Source organism: Bison bison, unplaced genomic scaffold, assembly GCF_000754665.1.
Source record: "Bison bison bison isolate TAMUID 2011002044 unplaced genomic scaffold, Bison_UMD1.0 scf7180017864180, whole genome shotgun sequence".
In the NCBI taxonomy this organism is placed as follows: Eukaryota; Metazoa; Chordata; class Mammalia; order Artiodactyla; family Bovidae; genus Bison; species Bison bison.
Window position 1 is genome coordinate 14,595,786 of NW_011494752.1, and position 18,072 is coordinate 14,613,857.

An 18,072-nucleotide genomic window follows, 5' to 3' on the forward strand; every position below is an offset into this window, starting at 1 on the left:
ATTCCCGAGTCCAGCCCCAGGCTTTACTGAAGCTGGCTCTCCGGATCCTGAGGCCTGGAAATCAACCTTTCCCTCCAAGCTCCAATGACTTCCCCGCGGGTCTGGCCCCAGTCCTTGCCCCCTTCCGCCCCCCCCCCCACCCCGTGCTTAGGCAAATCATATTATCCAGGACCATATGTTTTTCTTGTTGATAAGGATCACATGATGCTATTATTAAAAATACAGATTCTTGGGCCACATCCCAGAACCACTGAATCAGGATTGCAGGGGTGGAGGGGAAGGGTGACTGAGAAGCAAGGAGCGTGGAACCTAGTATTCCAGAAAACTTCAGATCCTAAGGTTGCCTGCTGGAAACCATCAGAGGGAAGAAACCAAGCCCCATTCGTGCCTTTGAAAGACTTTGCATATATTAATAAAAACATAAAACCAGTGCGGGGGATTCCCTGGAGGTCCAGTGGTTAGGACTTGACACTTGCAGTGTCAAGGTCCAGGTTCAATCCCTGATTGGGGAACTAAGGTTCTGCAGGCCACACAGCTCAGCAAAAAAAAAAAAAGAAAGGTGAATGACGGAGAATAACCCAGGGAACCAGGGTCTTTGGGCCCCTGACAAATCACATCAGAACTTCTCAGAAGTTACTTTTACCTGTTTCATTCCTAACAACTTTTGAAGCTTTCTAATTCTGCTAAGTTGAAGTCAGAATATAAAATCGGTCCTTATTCTGCCGGTTAAAAAATTAGTGCTGGTGGTTTAGTCACTAATTCGTGTCCAACACTTGCGACCTATGGATTGTAGCCTGCCAGGCTCCTCACTCCATGGTATTTCCCAGGCAAAAATACTGGTGTGGACAGCCATTTCCTATTCTAGGGGATCTTCCCAACCCAGGGATCAAACCTGGGTTTCCCGCATTGCAGGCAGATTCTTTACTGAGTGAGCCACCAGGGAAGCCCTAATTAAAAAGTTAGAGACTCTTATTAAAAAGTTAAAGGCAACTTTAAATTTATTTTCTTTTCACTAATTATTTCCAAAAGTACATTTCATTTGCCTTGATTCATCAAAAGCAAGTGTTGGTTTTTATGCTTTTGAAGGAAAAAAAATTTTAACACCCATCATTTCTTGTATCATTTGAAGTTTTCGACTCCATCTATATGTAAACCATGAGCTTCTGAGATCCCAAAACCGTGTACTGTTTGTCTCTGTGGCACCTGTGTGCAGATTGATGCCTTGTGTGTTAAATGACTGTTCCATGGAGGAGAGAAATATATTTTTTTTTACTCACTAAGTTGATTTTCTTTAACTAATACTATCACAGTTAAGCTTAACCTCTGTTTCTTTGGTGAGGCCTCTGACATGTGGTTGATTATTGGCTTATTAATTTGAAGATTTATGGGCGGGAAAATGCTGATTTTTCTTTTTCTTTTTTTTTTTAAATGTAAAACTGAGAGACAAAACATACAATTGTACATACCTGAAAAAGAGATGTCCAGATCCCCTGTATCCTGCTGGGGAAATTTCATTGCATAAATGGGTTACTATTCGTTGATGGAAAAATTAAGTTAACTGGAATCCCCAATTCACCAATCGTGCCAGTTAACTGAGGTATTAGTGTCCTGGGTAAGCTCTTAGAGCTATTAAATTAAATGGTCATGACATGAAACCTCAGAAAAGTCTCATTGTGTCTAGAAAGATTGTGTACAGGTGTTGCTAGCCTGCTTTAGAATAAGAAAAGGCTTCAGTATTCTCAAAAATCATTTCCTCTCCTGAGGAAATGCACCATAGTAAAAAAAAAAAAAAAAGCCTTCCCCAGTGCAGTAATTGCTGGCTTTCTGCTTCAAAAGAAAAAAAATCCTTGAATATTATTCAAGTTACAGTTTCCATCAGGCTTTTCTGAATAGATAATACTTTGGTGTTTGATTAATAAATTCCAGAAAATGAACTGGAATCCCTACAGACAGAAGTTGTGGGAAACATCTAGTTGCTTAAGAACATTGTTTTTTATTTCAAAAGATGCTTACAGTTTAAGCTCAGGAAGTAAAAAGGGTATCTTCCATCTGTTGGAAAAGCTCTACATTCGAGTACTTTTCTCAAATTTGTACTCTGACCCTATGAAATGAAAACCCTGAGAATTCTGTTTGAAACACAAAACGTTGACTGTTGATCAAAAGGAAAAAGCCTCCTTCATTTAACGAAAGACATTTCTAATTATCTACAGCTTCTTGTCAGAGTAAAACATATTATTTGATGGTGGAGGGTTCAGAAGTTACTACAGGCAGTCCTGAGGGCTCCACAAAATACTTTCTCTCAAATTCTGATAGTCTGGAGTCACATTCCATTTAGGGGGTCTGTCACCGTGAAGCCCCCTTTTTCCTATACCTGTCTGATTTCCTGGACTGCCTTATCCTCCAGCATCCCTAGCAAGGTTCTACAATAAACATCTAAGCTCTCTTGCTTCCACCTGTGTTGATGGGTGTCTTAGACATCCAGTAGGTACATACGGTTCTTCATTTGGTTAAAGGAAGACAGATTCATCCCCGTAAAGCCACTGTCTCATTTCACACATTTGAATTTGCAGATTCAACTCTTGGCTCTCAGAAAGGCCTGTTTCCTCTTAGAATCCCTCTTTCAGCTGGGTAGGCTGCCACAGGTGAGCCAGGGAAGCTCAACTCTGCTTCTTTTGCCCAGAGAGTTTGACCAGAGGCGTGTGGAATAGAGGAGACAGCCAGCTTTCCTCTGGCTGACCTTTCGCCACTCTCGGATCAACAGCTCAGTCTAAGGATCAGGGTACACGGGGGATCGTTATAAGTTAAGAAAACAGACACCTGGAGACACTGTTTCATTAATGAAAAAGGATGGCTTCCAATTACGTGCCTTTCCATTGAAACTTTCTTACCAGACTGTAAAACACCGTCATGTTTGGAGGAATACAAGGAGTGAATGCACGTAGCCTAGGATGTCAAAGAGGAGGGATTCTGGTAAGAAAATATCATCAGGGACCAACCAAAATATTATCACATGTACAAGAACGTAAAGTGAGTATCTGGGAGTCTTGGGAGAGAGGAGAGGAGAGAATGGGGAGGCGGTGTGGGGCTTAGCTTCTGAGAGGAGCACGGAGCACAGGCAGGAGACCCCAAGGGCCTTGCAGGGCGGGGTCTCTATCAGCCGTCTGCTAGACCAGTACCCGAGCCCCTTACCACTCTGACAACCGCTCCAACAGGCCATGCCTGCTTCACACTTGGGATCCTTAAAGTAGATTGTTGGCTGCCTCCAAACCCCCCACCAAAATAGGAAATTTTCCTCAATGGCTGGCTAGCCCAACAGACAAGTTTTATATAATCCCAGTGGAAGAAAAGCAAATACCAGGCTGTCAAAACTTGCTCGAAATAAAACCCAAAATGTCCAGAGTCAGGCTTGTGATCTTCTCCAGCCCCGCTCTTCTTTCTCTATTTGCTGATTTGATGAGCAAGACCACCAAGCACTCAGTTTTTCCAGCCAAATCCTCAGGAGTCATTTCTGGCTTTCCCCTTGCGCTTGGCCCAGTCCCTGTGGATCCTGCTTCCTGAGTGGCTCTGGAAAAGCCTCACAGGTTTCCTCCAGATGCCTGCCATCTTCTGGGTCCCTCCTGGCATCTCCTGACCCTGTTCCCTGTCTCCCTTCCAACCCACCCTCCTCACAGAAGCCAGGGCATGCTTTGGGAAAATGCGAATTTGCTTTTAGCAACCATTTTCCTCTTTGCCACCATTTCTCTCTGCAGAAACCTGTCAGACAGGGTCTGCTTGGTGACAACACTCAAGGCCCTCTGTAACCTGCTCTCCTCCTTATTCCCTGCACACACATGTGCACACATGCATGCACACACATGTACACACAAGCACACATGTGCATGGGTATGTGGACACAAGCGTGTGCATGCATACACACATGCACACACACACAGCTCTGTGGCAGCAAAGGTCCAGTGGTGAGTGTTTGTGTCTCCACACTGATTGTCTTAGATGTTTTTCGTTTTATTCACCTCTCTAGGCCCTGGTTTCCTTATCTGCAAAATATAGGGATCTCCCTGGCAGATTCACAGTAATTTAGCAGATTCCTGAACCCCCGTTGCTGTTTTATTGTAGCTGAGTTAAATGTTTCTGCTGATTTGGAGAGAAGGGACTTGTGCCCAGTGTGGGATCTTCCCATCCAGGCATATGAGTCTGGCTGTCTTTTTCTTCAGACTTATTCTTGAATGTCCCTTCAGTATTATGGCATTTTCAAACTATCAATCCTGCCCATTTTTATTAAGTTCTTTGTTCTCTGTTTATTAGCTTAGTTATGAGTCAGATTTTTTCATTGTGTTTTCTGATGGCTTGTGACCAGTTCATTAAGAAAGGGTTTGTAGCATTCTGTTTGTTAACCACCCTCTTTGCTGCTGCTAAGTTGCTTCAGTCATGTCCGACTCTGTGCGACCCCATAGACGGCAGCCCATCAGGCCCTGCCGTCCCTCGGATTCTCCAGGCAAGAACACTGGAGTGGGTTGCCATTTCCTTCTCCAGTGCATGAAAGTGAAAAGTGAAAGTGAAGTCGCTCAGTCGTGTCCGACTCTTCGTGACCCCATGGACTGCAGCCTACCAGGCTCCTCTGTCCACGGGATTCTCCAGGCAAGAGTACTGGAGTGGGGTGCCATTAACCACCCTCTTTACTTCAGTTTATATAGGTTTTCTGTTGACTGTTCAGTTATTTGCAACTTAGATGTTCTCATTTTCTGCAAGCAATAATTGTCTCCTTTAGTTCTCTAAGAGAAGCCAAGGACTAGATGTGGTTAGGTTTTGAATTCACAGTTAAGAGGAGGGTTGACTTGAGCAGCAGAGGGCGACTGTTGACGCCTGGTGGTCCTGGAGCAGGAAGGCAGGGTTGTCCACAGTAGGTTCATCTGAAACCAGGTGACTGGCAGTGAAAGCAGAGAGGGTGGTTTGGAAGGTGTGTTGTCGGTATTCATAGGACTTCCTATACCTCTGTACAGTCTTCAGTTCAGTCGCTCAGTCGTGTCCGACTCTGCGACCCCATGGACTGCAGCACGCCAGGCTTCCCTGTCCATCACCAACTCCCGGAGCTTACTCAAACTCCTGTTGATAGAGTCGGTGTTGCCATCCAACCATACATCTGTATAGTCTTAATGTTACTGCAAAGTTTTGACCATGACTGTTGAAATTGGTGAAACCCAGGTTCATATCCAAGGCCCAACACAAAAGAGCTTTGAAACCTTAGGTAAATTGCTTCACGTCTCTGAGCTTCGGGTTCTCTCACCGACATCATCATTGTCACAATCATGCTGTCGGTTTGCAGGGTTGTTATGGGGCTTTGAGTTATGTACAGAAGACGGTGAGCAGAGTGCCCAGTACATGGTACATTCTCAGCTTCTCTCGTGACTAAATCCTAACTTCTAGGTCACCAGGAGGAGGCACTCCATCAAAGCAGCTCTGATCATAGCCCCTTGTTTGGCTCCTTCGCACTTACCCGTGATTTGTGATTGTCGTATTGTGTGGTAATTGGGATCTCTCTCTTATTGGCATGGAAGTTCCTTGGGGCGAGGGGTCACGTCCATCTTGACTGTTGTAGTCCCAGCCTCTGACGTCATACCCGGCACAGAGTCAGTTAGTGATGGATGGAGGATGCGTGGCTTCTCCTCTCGGCCCAGCTTAGACCCCATCCGGACCCATGTACGTCCTGCCCTCAGTGACCTTCCCCAGCTCTCATCTCCCGCCCTTCCTTCTCTCCTGGCTCCACCCTGTGCTCCAGAAAGCTCCATGATTTCTCATTGGAGACACGTGGTTGGTTAGGGCCATTCTCCAGAGTGACAAGGACATTAACTGGAAAAGAGTTTGCTCTTCATTCACCTTCAGTCATGAAGACACTGGTCCTGATAATACTTGCAAACCCTGAGAATCTGGATTTGAAAAGGGGGTGGATGTTAAAAGGTGACTGACAAAAACCAGTTTTGTTCATGTCTTAGTTATCTCGCTGATGGCCTAAAAAGTCTGATTCCGCAAGTGACAGAAAGCCTCCCCGCCATCTTGCTGATGACTCAGAATGTTGAAACTACAAATGTATTCCTTCCGTCCAACTCTGTCGTTTAAGTGCATATATCCGTAGCACGAGACACATGGTAATTAAACCTTTGTTCTTTGGGAGATCTTTTGGGCTTCCCTGGTGGCTCAGATGGTAAAGCGTCTGCCTGCAGTACCGGAGACCTGGCTTCGATCCCTGGGTCGGGAAGATCCCCTGGAGAAGGAAATGGCAACCCATTCCAGTACTCTTGCCTGGAAAATCCCATGGACAGAGAAGCCTGGTAGACGACAGTCTGTGGGGTCACAGAGAGTCGATTACAACAGAGCGACTTCACTTTCTTTCTTTCTTTGGTTGGAAACAAAAATAGAATCACTCACATTATCACAGTAATAAGCTCAGGCGGGTTTATCCTAAGGACCTGGTTACTGTTGTTAGGGAATACGGCGGACCTGGGGAGCACAGCGGACCTGGGGAGCCTGCATTGCTCCCAATTCCCTGGTTTAGCTCCAGAACAAAGAACCTGTTTGTGCAACTCAGCCTCATGTGCTGGGCTGAGATGGGCCAGGTGGGCTGGCTGACCTCTCTGTGTGCCCCTGTCACCATGGCTTGATGGGCAGCATCATGGGGTATAAATGGCCACTGCCTTGGGCCACCCTCCACCAGAGCCTTGGTCTAAACAGATCCCACTGGAAGGGGCTATTGAAACACCAGGAAACATGCCTGGTAAATGCTTAAGAAGAAGAAAAGGCAATGTTTGTCATGCACTTACTGTGTTACAGATTCTGTTTCCGGGGCATTTTGTACAGTACTCTTATCCTCATGTACAGTATTCTTATCCTTATGTCTTGGTGAGACCAAGACAGGTTAAATAGCTTGCCCATAGTCACACAGACGGGAAGTGGAGTGGCCAGAATTTGAACCCAAGCAGTGTGGCTCTAGAGCCTTCCATGTCACTGAGACCATGGGTAAAGACAAGGAGATGGGGCGCATAAACAGGGAAGGGTGGGGAGGGCAGAGCAACCAGGGAGAGGACCCGAGAGGAGGGAGATGGTGAGCACTGGTGGGCCCCAGTGTCGTGGGGCCTCTACTGGGGAGTGACAGGGGAGGGGTTCAGCCCGGGGGGTCAATGCTGAGGGAAGAGGCCCCTGCGATGCTTGTGGGTAAGAGTGGCCTATAGTGAGGAGGACACCCCTGGGGTCTGGGTCAGCCACTCAGCCCTTATACGCTAGAGTAAGAGCAGGTCTGGTCATCAGCAGCTGAAGAAGTGAACCACTGACTGTAGTAGTAAAGTGATGAAGATTTGGGTGGTTTCTGACCCAGGGACCTTGAAAATAAATTGTTGTGCTTTAGAGGGACTTTGTTTAAACAATGTGGATCTTACCCATAAATGTGGTTGCTTTCCCTTTGGGCACTTACTGGTAGAAGTGACGAACAAAAATCAAGCTGGTGTCAGAACCCTTCTAGAACGTTGGTCAGGACCTTCACTACCACCCTGTCCAGCAAACGGGTGACATGTCTGAACAGGAACGCGTGTCTGTCCTATAACAAAACCCAGTTAGGCTGAAAAGCAAAATGGGAGAGTGGCGAGTGACATCCATTGGCAAGTTGGACAATTTTAATGAAAAAAGTTACTCGCCTGCCCGATTTTCTGGTACCAGAGTCTCACGTGCCGTCACTCACAGTCATTTCCCCAGAAACAAGGTGAGACTGTGGTGATGGATGAATGGACTGTGAGTCAGTTGCTCTGATCTTCTATCTGATACCTGAATTCAGCCTGGACAGAAGAACAGCATCTCATATCCGGAAAACTGCTCAAGGGGACCACTTGGAGCCAATGGCAGAGGCTGCCCCAGGACCCACAGGCCTGGAGCTGCTGCCTTGAGGTCCAGGCCCGGTAACCCCTGCCGGCTCCGGGGCAAGGACGACCTTCCGAGGTTTCCAGAGTGAGATGCGGCCTGAGCGGGGGCCTCGCCAGAGCAGAGGCCTCAGGCCAGTAACTCAGCTAGCCAACAGCCTGTGCCGGCCTCCGCATTTGTTTAAATAAACCTTGAAATTGCCAGCAAGCTCTTAAGCCAGAGTCTGTCTCTGTGAGGAAAAGTCAGACTGTGTACACCTGCCTAGCACCATGCAGCGTGACCCAGGAGGAGTTCCGGTCTCTCCCGCCACCCCTCCAGGAGCAGCGGCATCCTCAGAGAGACCCCTGGCTGTGTGTGGCCTGGCGTGGTCCTCGCTGGTGGGGAGAAGGGGCACCCTGAGGGTGGCCACCAGAGTCAGCACCCAGTGCCCAGGCCGCCTTTGTCACACTGCCTGCCCGGGCCCAGCCCCACCGCCACATCAGGCTTGCACACACACACCCCCACCACCACACTCACACACATTGGAGCCTGTAGAGGGGTTGCTGGTTAGCAGAGACTGGAGCTCGGGGGTGTGGGAAGGAGACTGCTCCCTCTCCGTTCCAAGATGACCTTTTTTAGACCCAGAAGGGGAAACTGGGCTCCAGTCGCCTTTATCTGAGGCACTCGGAGTGCTTCCCACGTATCTCGTTTATCCTCACGACACCCCTGAGAGGTACGTTTGTTTGAGATTTCTACACAGTTATGATTATGCCTATAGACTGGAGTTCCTGACTCTGCGTCATTCTAAACCCAGAGTCTCATCTCATCTCACTTTTCCTAACACAGCTAAACCCTTCAGGGAATGAAACGTCTCCGGCCTTAGCCTAGCCAAAGGGGGATTTCCACCCCCCCGCCCTTTCCTTCTTTTTTCTGTTGTTGTTAAGTTTGATTTATTACTTTGCCTTCTAGCCAGGCTCGATGGATGGTCAGAATATTATAAATAATGTGGATTGAAAAGATTGTGCTGAAATGTTTATTGCATTCTTAGAAAGAGAACAGGAGATGGCGTGGAGAGCGTGGCCGTGGGGAAGGAGGGGCGTGGGGGATGGGGGAGGCAAGTCTCGCCCCGAGGCCATGTCGGTGAGTCCATAAAAGACAGCACTCGGAAAGGAAGGCTCATATATTGCAGCCCCACAATCAAGAATGCAGGAGTGTTCCAGCGGGTGTAAAGAATATACTTCAAGAATGCCAGGACCATAAGGAACTAATCATTAGCCATCCCCCTCTCGTTTCCCCACCCACAGTGCTCGAAGGAGACGGCTAAAGGAGTGGCTGCCATGCTTTATGACCAGCTCCCCAGCATCCTGGCTTTGGGGCACCCTCTGGGATGGGGCAACTGTGTGTGTGTGTGTGTGTGTGTGTGTGTGTACGTGTGTGTGAGCAAGTGCCTCCTTTGACTCAGCACCCAGTGCTTTAGCATCATGAATCTCTATTTTTGGGGTACACCACTAGAAATACACATGTTCTCCAGGATCAGCACCCCCACACACGTACACGGTACGGGAAATAAATGTCACGTTGGCCCACTGGCAATCAATGGTCACCTGTGAAGCTGGAATCACACCAGGCTCTTCCTCTCTTAGGGCCTTCCTTCTGGAAGGAAGAAGAAGGGTCAAAGCTCCTTAGGAACTAAGGCCTCCTGGGTCAACCTGATGCTTGACAGAAAAGTCTGGCAACCCAGTGGAGATGGTTCTGTGCTGTTCAGTCGCTAAGTCATGTCCGACTCTTTGTAACCCCGTGGACTGTAGCACGCCAGGCTCCTCTGTCCTCCATTCGCTCCTGGAGTTTGCTGAAATTCATGTGTGTTCAGGCATTGCTACTGGCCAACCTCATCCTCTGCTGCCCCCTTCTCCTTTTCCCTTCAATCTATCTCAGTCTTTCCCAGCTTCAGGGTCTTTTCCAATGAGTCAGCTCTTCGCATCAGGTGGCCAAAGGACTGGAGTTTCAGCTTCAGCATCAGTCCTTCCAATGAATAGTTAGGGTTGATTTCCTTTAGGATTGACTGATGTGATCTTCTTGCAGTCCAAGGGACTCTCAAATGTCTTTTCCAGCACCACAGTTTGAAAGCCTCCATTCTTCATCACTCAGCCTTCTTTATGGCCTGACTCTCACATCTCTGTACATGACTACCAGAAAAACCATAGCACTGGTTCTTTGAATCATTCTCTGTTCTAAGCAGGGGTCGTCTTTGGGCCACTGTAGCTGTTGGTTTGGTCCTGCAGAGCTCAGAACATAGCTCTCTCAGTCAAGAGGAAAGGAGGCCAAGGTGATATTGATGTGGGGCTGGGGGCAGGTGGGACTGGTGTGTCAGATACAGCCTGCTTGCCTTCCTCACTCTGGGTATCATCAGCCGGGACAGTGACTTTCTTCCTGGCTGGGGACCCTGAGCGTCATCTATCTAGTACCCAGAGAAAGCCCTGGCTCTTCTTGTGCTGTTAACAGATTCTATTTGATCTTGTGGTGTGGAGAACCACCAGTGAGCTTTGATCCTGACCTCCAACCCAGTGGTTCTCAAACGTAAGTGCCAGAAGAATCACGAGCAGGGCTTGTTAACACCCAGCTTCTGGGAGGCCCCTCCACCCCCAGAGACCCGGACTCAGTAGGCATGAGTGGGGTCCTTGAAGCTGCATTTCTAACCAGCTCTAGGGCGATGCTCCTGAGACCACAGCATGAGTAGTACTGCTCTGAACACAAGCATAGCGTTGGCAGCATCAGGTAGTTTTTGGTAATAACCTTCTCAGGAATATCAGCAAATGGCAACTGAATAAAAATTCCAGGGAATGAAGGAACTGTGAACAGGAACTGTTCAATGTGATACAAAGAGGGTCCCCTTGGCTGAAAATTCTGAGTCTGAATTGTGTGTTAGAAAGAAGCCCATGAGCATCTGGTAAAATCCTAGCATTTCACCAAAATGTAACTGTTCATTTACCTGAAAGATACACGTAGAATCTGTTCTCTCCTAGGATTTGATACCAGGTCACTAACCACTAACGGGCAATGTATTGATTTTTAATTTGGCAACACTAACTTACTTTACCTGTACCCCCTTATAGTTTTTTAGAGCCAATATTTTATGATAACCTCTTTTATTGATAGTTTGTGCTCTTTCATACTGTTCATGGGGTTCTCAAGGCAAGAATACTGAAGTGGTTTGCCATTCCCTTCTCCAGTGGACCACGTTTTGTCAGAACTCTCCACCGTGACCCATTGTCCATCTTGGGTGGCCCTATACGGCATGGCTCATAGTTTCATTGAGTTAGACAAGGCTGTGGTCCATGTGATCGGTTTGATTAGTTGTGAGAGTTGGACTATAAAGAAAGCTGAGTGCCAAAGAATTAATGCTTTTGAACTGTGGTGTTGGAGGAGACTTGAGAGTCCTTTGGACTGCACGGAGATCAAACCACGCAATTGTAAAGGAAATCAGTCCTGAGTATTCATTGGAAGGAAGGACTGATGCTGAAGCTGAAGCTCCAATACAATATTTTGGCCGGCTGATGCAAAGAACAGACTCATTGGAAAAGACCTTGATGCTGGGAAAGATTGAAGGCAGGAGGAGAAGGGGATGACAGAGGCTGAGATGGTTAGGTGGCATCACCACTCGATGGACATGAGTTTGAGCAAGCTTCTGAAGTTGGTGATGGACAGGGAAGCCTGGCGTGCTGCAGTTCATGGGATCACAAAGAGTCAGACACAACCGAGCAACTGAACTGAACTGATGCTCTTTCATGTGTTCACTCACTCACTTATTTCAACATACATCGATCACTTATTACGCACCAAGTGCTGTTCTACCAGCTAAAACATCCACACGAACTACTGCCAAGTGATAATGCATTTGAAGTCCATCCTGTTGTTGTTTAGTCAGTAAGTCCTGTCCCTCTCCTCAACAACCCCATGGGCTGTAGCCAGACAGGCTCCTCTATCCATGTGATTTCCCAGGCAGGAATATTGGCTGGGTTGCCATTTCCTTCTCCAGGGGATCCTCCCAACCCAGGAATCCAACCTGGGTCTCCTGCAGTGGCAGGCAGATTCTTTACCCCTGAGCCACCAGGGAAGCCCGAAATCCATTCTACTGTCTCTTAATATCCAAAACAGTATTTGAATCTCAACAATGAGGTGCTATTTAATCCACCAAAACAAAAATACGTATGTGTCGAGCAGGTATTAAGTGACATCTGTCCTGGTCACCTGTGGATAACATGTTGGAGACACGGACACGGAAACACAAGGTCTGTCCTCTCAGAATTTTCCGGCCATTAGGGAGGTAGAGCCTGAACCCAGTCAGTCATTAATTTCCCCAAGTGTTAAGTCAATGTCTCTAATGCGCGTGTTCAGTATGCAGAAGCCGCCCAGAAACAGTGGTTCAGAGACCGCCTTGGGCACACGGGAGGAGGTGTCCCTGGGGGAGGGAACGTTTTTGAGCTGAGGCCCCAAGCCAGTGTTGGGGTGCCAGCTGTAGAAGTTGGCAGGGGGCTCAGAATTGGTGCGAACAGTCCCTGCCAAGGTGCCAAGGTGTGAGAGAGGGTGCATGTTGAGTGAGAGGCCGGGGTGGGAAAGCTGGATCGTTTCTTTGGGACTGTGTCAGAATTCCACTTTTTGTATTTTGCTTTGAAATGATTTCTGAAATATCTGACAGACCATTTTTTCATGTAAGCCAACAAATGTTTCAAAGCCAAACCTGACATCCTGAAATCGTCTCTTCGACTTTTTTTCGGGGGAGTGGAGGGGGAGACATTAATGACATCATTTTAATATTATCCTCAGACACCTGTAGCATCTGCCCTCACAGCTCACATCTGAAAGGCAGACTCTCCATGCGTTTTGCACAGCGTGTCAGAAGCAAACACCCGTCATCAGCTTGAACAGGCTCGTAACGTGTGACCCCTGGCACCCCATGGCCATCAGCATGCCTTTCTGTGACTGTACTTCTGTGGTCTCTTTAAGCCCCTTACACATTGACCACCTTCAGAGGAAGGAAGAGGACGAGGACTTCTTCCCGGGTTGCCTTATCCTTGAAAGTTCCTTGGTCCACGTGTTGTAGGCCAGCACTGCAGGCCGGTCCTTCGGTTGGGCTGGTTCCCCATCTTTGAACTAATCCCTGAGCCTCACAGACTTCTGTTCATTTCTCTTGCCAGTAGAATCCTTGCTCAACAGTTTGTAGGCTACCGTATTCTAGAACATCTGGTTGGGGATCTCACCTGTTTGGGTATTTTTTTTTTCGGTCAGCTCATTGGTGACATCATTGACCCTGAGCACCTGTCAGAGCCACATTGGGGCCAGGAAGGACCAGTGTCCACCCTGAGTGTTCACATAGGAACCCACACTCTGATGCTTCACTAATTGGTGCTGCCGAAAAGGCGCCTTTCTTCTGTGAAGGTCAAGGTTAATGGATCCTCGCCGTTCGTAGAAGGATGTCTTTGTGGGTGGTGAAGCACATTAGAGAATGTTGTTCTGGAGGGGGCGTCGTTGCAGGGGTCCACACGACAGTAAGATGGCACCTTCACTCCACAGCGTGAACAGTGCTGCGGTGAGACCACGCGTGGGGTGGGTGCTCTGCAGCCTGACCATCCTGGGTGTTTCCTTTACTGAACTGCAAGCCTGCTGCTGCTTTGAGAAAGGGGCCCTTTTCCATGACGCAGCGCAGAGCAGCTTCTCAATCTTTGTGGTCCTCACCCAACCCATCCTGACGGCGCCCGAGGGCTCACAACTCTCCGTGCTGCCCACGGGAAGCTAGCCCCTCACCAGGGTGCTGGAAGGTTGTCAGTCCGCCCTTGCAGCCAGGCGTCTCACTGCAGCGACGTCATTAAATTCGTGTCTGAAAGCAGCAAGAGGAGGCCATTGGGGCCCTCCAGGTAGAAGACTGCGTGTCCTTTCTGATGGAGCAGATATGAATTGCATTTATTGATGCACTCTTAATTTATGATACATTAAGAAGTGTATTTTAATTTTTGTACATACAGGCATACAGGCTGTTGCAGAATTTTGCATGAGCACAAATTTCAGAATCTGTTTTTCCTGGTAGTCTTTGAGGAGTGACAGAGAAGATTTTCAAGAACAGTGTGGCAGTCGTATCTGGGTTGCACCAAGTGGTCATGCCTGAGGGCAGGTGGCTGGCCACATAGCCCTCAGAGAACCCTTTTCCTGGGTGTTGGTATTGTGAGCTGGAGGAGGCTAGGCAGCACTGGAGGCTAAAGGGGGTCACAGATGAGGGACAGAGCAAAGTGTCTCCTGGCCAAAGGTTGAGGACCCTGAGTGCCATGCTCGTAGCCACACCAGTTTATAGGAGGTGATAACAGCAGCCAGTGTCACTCAAGAACGTGCCGTGGACCAGGTCATGTGCTCGGTGCCAGGCCTTTTACCTCGTGGCGTCTCCATGACAACCCTGGGAGCTCAGGGTTAGAATTCTCCCGACTTGGGGCTCAAAGGATTGGTTCCTTCCCCGAGTGACAGAGTTGTGATTTGAATGTGAGCCATCTGGCGTCTCCACCCACGGTGCAGCTCTGGCTCTTCCGCTCTGCGGCCTCCCAAGGAGGGAAAGCGTGTGTCCACGCCCGTCCCCCATCCCTCTGCTGCACGGTTGGGAAGTACCACGTCCGGCGCTGGGAGGTAGTGGGACAGAGAATTTGCGATCACTTAATGGCTGTGGCTTGAAAGCCAGAGTGACCTCCAGCTCACAGTAGGGCTCATTGGGCTGCCTCGTTGATGGGGACGGACTGCGCAGACAAGCTGAGGGACCAGGACGTCATTCTGGTTCTCTGGTAAGAGACTTGGCTCTTCAAGTGAAATGACCACTCCTGGCTGCTCGCCCCAGCCCTCAGTTTTCATTTCTCCCACAGCTCTTAGCGGTCATCCTTCTGTCCTCCCCACTGTGGCTCTTGTTTATATATAGTCCCTGTCACCTTGGAGGTGACAGAGAAAAACAGAGATTAGGTGGGGGGCCAGTATGACTTCAAGATGACAGAGTGACCCAAAGCACAAGGAATGTGCTAACCAGCCCCACGTCAGCTGAAATGCATTTACCCAAATTCACCCAAATTTGGGGTGACATCTTGTGTCTGCTCTGTCATCTGACTCCTACCTCCAACCCCCCCGCCACCCCCCACACCTTGCTTCCTCTTGACTAAAGCCCCCAGCTGGTGACCAGCACTCTGTAAAGTGAGAGGCCCCTGGTTAAGGCAACAGCCCTCAGTTTAAGAAGCACAGTTTTCACCAGGGCATGGAACTGCAAACCCAGCCACCCGCGGACACACGGTCTGGACCATGCATCCCCACAGGCCAAGCGGCCGCGGAGTGTGTGGGCCAGGGTCCCCCTGCACTGGCCAGGGCTGGCTGCCACTGGCAAGCCCTTCCTCTCTGGCCCACCTTTTCTACACTCCATAATAAGTCCCCCTTCTGTTTCCACTTGTCATTACATCACCCTTCATTCCAGCAAACTCTCGTCATGTGTTATTTCTAAGCTTACATATTATTAGCATTCAAGGATGGCAGTTCTCTGATGCCGCATAGGAAGGCACCCTAATCTCACCCGCAGTGTGTTTCCAGGTCCCGCTGTGGGGCAACCGGGTTCTGGAAGGAATTAGTGCCCCCTCCCCTCCACATGCCCCTGGAACTTGAGTGAGAGGAGAGCATGCCTCAGACCAACCCCCGCCCACAGCCTGCTCACTAGGACGACACAGGCTGTGCTCCTCTTTCTTATCCCCCTTCTGGAACACAGTTTGGCTTCCCTGGTGGCCCAGCAGTAAAGAATCTGCCTGCCAATTCAGGAGACGTGAGTTCAATCCCTGGGTCAAGAAGATCCCCTGGAGAAGGGAATGGCAACCCACTCCAGTGTCCTTGCCTGGGAAATCCCATGGACAGAGGAGCCTGGCGGGCTACAGTCTGTGGGGTCACAAAGAGTCAGACGTGTCTGAGGAACCACCGAAGCACATGGTTTACTTATTTTGGGTTTTGTCCGTTTTCGCCCGCTGCACCCCCAACACACACACACACACAGACACACAAATGGCAACTCAGTGAGGCCAGTGATTTGTCTGTTTGGCTTATTGCTGATATAACCAGTGCCTAGAATGGTGCCTGGTGCCCTGGACATGTTCTGTCGATGTTTGTGAAATAAATCAGCTGAGAAAGAGAGAACCCAGAGGGTTATCGGCACTGTTTCTGCTTTCCCAACCACACTGGCAGTGGGGACCGTCTGTTTCATTTGTGGATTAAACACTGATCAAGCGACTCCATGTGAATGTGTGTAAAGAATCCACATGCCCGACAGCGCTAATGGTGGCACTGGTGGCTCTTGTTAGGACTCTGGTGGCAGGAACAGCGGGACTTGCTGGATCCAGGCGCCCCGTGGCCGTACATGGTGCGTCCTGGGGAGGAGGGGACCCCAGTGGGGAGGCTCTGAATGCCTAGTTCATGCTATCCAGGGGTCCTTGTTAGCACTGCTTAGAGGGGGCTCTATTGCCCTGATCTCTCCAAATACCTCTTGCCTGAGAATTGGAGGGCAGCTTTTCGTGCCTTTGATGCTTCAGGACATCTCTGGCAAATTAGAAAATACTTTAAAATAATAGGAGGTGTGTGTGTGTTAGTTGCTCAGTCGTGTCTGACTCTTTGTGATCTCATGGACTGTAATTATAGGATATGTGAATGTAAAAAAGAGTTTGGTCTCTGAGAAGGTATCTTAATGGCGACAGCTATTTCAAGTGGGACCTTGGCCCATTCAGACTAAGGTGTGAGGTGCAGCCCAAGACCGTAGGCGCCCAGGAGCTACGCCTTCGCACTGTGCTTTCAGCACTCAACCAGTAAAGCAAAACCGTCCTCATGTGACTCTCATATTTTCCCAAATAATTCGAGACAAATTATTGTTTCTGCTGAAGGTGTCTTTACTGAAGAATCTTAGTTACAAGTAAGAGGAAATGACTCTGGCTCCGTTAGGTTAAAGAACAAATAATTTATTTGAATGTCGTTGGGTCACCCGAACAAGTAATTTATTTGAATGATATTGGGTCACCTGTGAGGCTCTTTAAGTGTTGGTGGGGCCAGACAAGTCTCAGGAAGAGTTGGAAGACAGCGGCCTACATGTGTGGAGCACCCTTCTGGAGAGTCCCCTGGACTGTGGTTGAGCCCCACCTCTGTCCATCCAAACTCACAAAGTTCCTGGAGAAGCAAGCCTCATTGTCTTCACACAGGCTTCACTACTGGACCTGCCAACTGTGGCTGTAGGGACAGGATCAAGTTGAACAGACGTGGCTGCCGCCTCCTCCGCTGCCAGAGATGTGTTCTTTCGAGGTCTGGGACTCTGAGACTCAGTTCAGATCTACCGCCCAGTAGTCTTGTGCATCTTGGTCAAGTGATTTGCTTTAAACAAAACAGAACAGACGGGTAAGCGTCTGGTATGTTGAGAAAGCATGCCGCAGATGGCCAGTCCTCCCTGCCTGTCTCTACCTGAGCCAGAACTTTGGCCTGAGCGCCTTCCTGTCACCTTGCTCATCGTCCCTAATTAACCCCAGATGATGCTTCCTGGCCCACAGGGCCCAAACGAAGGGGTGAGTAACGGTGAATCCACAGCCTGGCCGGAGCCATCCAGAAATCGTCCGACACTTCGTCAAGAGGAAACTGACAGAACAAGATATCCATAACCAAGCTCATGACGGTTGTGCTTGGAGACACTTGAATTTCTGCCAGACTCCAGCCAGAGTTCCATTCCCAGGGGTGACGTGCAGCACGGTGAGGGGATATTGCTCAGCAGATATTGATGCGCCGGGGAATTGGCATTCAATTACTGACTTGACAACTCATCATAAGCTGCCTTGGACAGCTGATATGAAGGATTACCTAGTCACAATTGGATCCTGTTGTTGAATTGCGGCGGTCGCCAGGCTGAACTTATTTCAGGGAAGGGAAATGAATGACACTTTAAGAACACAAATGGAGACTAGCAACCAGTCAGCACTCTCTGTGCAGGAAGCAGCACTAATGGCTGGGTTTTCACACGCTTCCTCCAAGGAATGGTGTCTTCTGTGGGATGTTTTGTTTTTGTTTGGGGGAGGTAGGGATGGGTTTGATTTTCCGCCTCTCCCATGAGGCCTGTATCTTCACCCCATCGCACCTGGCCCACAGTAGGCACTCGGTACATTGTGT

The 18,072-nt window shown here is 48.9% G+C and overlaps 1 protein-coding gene across 3 annotated transcripts in view; it reads left to right on the plus strand.

Moving 5' to 3' along the window:
* STX8 (syntaxin 8) overlaps window positions 1–18,072 on the plus strand; it is a 206,538-nt gene that overhangs the window by 177,524 nt on the left and 10,942 nt on the right. The window lies entirely within an intron of this gene.